Raw genomic sequence first — 1357 nt, 5'->3', positions numbered from 1 at the left:
TTGTTTTCCAATTTATAGCGGTTGTTATAATTTCTTCTGGTGGCATGGTGCTAGCGGAGAAGCGCTTTAGGCCCCTTTGACAAGGGAATCCTTACCATTTCAAGGTGGACGAAACTGTTATTTCGTAGAGTTTGGTGTCTACGGGGTAAGCAAGTGTTGCAACGTCGCGGCTGCGTGGTTCTGGGAGAGGGATATGTATGAGAATTATTTAGATATTGGGGTTCTCTCTACATTCTTCCGCATCATAGACCGGTTATTATTTTCGTTTGGTAATTTTATCATTTTAATGTTTGCTTTTGAAAGCATGCTGTTGGTGTTTCTTTTATTTTCATTTAGTTATGTTGGTGCCCGGTTCGGCGGTCGTCGCGTGGTCGTGGTCTGCGTGGGACGCTTCTTCGTAGAAGTCGTCGTGGTTAACTTATATTGTATTAAGGAAGACCGCCTTGTCCACGGTTTTCGACGCGTGGTTTCTCGTGGACCGATGGGCAAATGCCGAAGCGGGGACTTGGGGTACCTGTTTTATGGCGGTGGGTCCACGCATGTTTTACCCCCCCTCCTGTCCGAAGACCGAGGTGTTTAGCGGAGAATTGTTGAAGTCCCGGAAATAGAAGTTATTCAAGAAGAATTTCTTCGGCCAGTTCGCTCGAGATCCTGGAGCAGCAGCTCAGGAGTGAGCAGGAAAACTGGAGTCCTCCTTTGATCGTCGGGACGACGATCTGAAGAGGAAGAGGGCAGTGTTACGCGGCGGACACCGCGTGTGTGCCGCGGGTATCGCGTGAACGGCGCGCGCTCGGCGCGACAGTCGGTTGCCGGGCGACTATGGTTGTTGACAAGAAGAAGAAGTTCGAGAGAGACGCGAAGCTGTCACGACGCGTTTCGGCAATTCGTATTACGAGCTGTTTCTATAATTGTAATTTGAGCTATAATAAAGAGTGTTTGACGAAAAGCCGCGTACCTTCTTGTTTCCGCGGGCGAGTGCGTTTCGCGACGAAGTTTTAGCGCGGCCGCGAACGCAACAATATATATATATATACTATAAATACATATATTATACGTATACTATATATATATATATATATATATTGTGACGTGACACTTTGTGTGTCCGCCACAAGGATGCATTTCCGGCCGGCACGGAAAACGGTAAGCTCGCGGTTCCCTCGATTTAAGGGAGAGCAGCTCGTTAGGTAGCGTAGCGCAAGCAAATGCGCTTAATTTTGTGAGTAGCGCTGATGTGATGCTTTGCGAAGTTTAGATAATAAAATGTATTAATTTTTGTTATGTTACTTTCAGCCTATATTATATTATCTAACTGCGTCGAAATAATATTAGTTGTGCCGTGCGGGCCGTGTAGCAG

Source organism: Pseudomyrmex gracilis, unplaced genomic scaffold (genome assembly GCF_002006095.1).
Source record: "Pseudomyrmex gracilis isolate BER0280 unplaced genomic scaffold, ASM200609v1 scaffold_397, whole genome shotgun sequence".
Lineage (NCBI taxonomy): Eukaryota > Metazoa > Arthropoda > Insecta > Hymenoptera > Formicidae > Pseudomyrmex > Pseudomyrmex gracilis.
The sequence above is the reverse complement of the archived record's forward strand: the minus strand, read 5'-3'. Positions refer to the sequence as shown.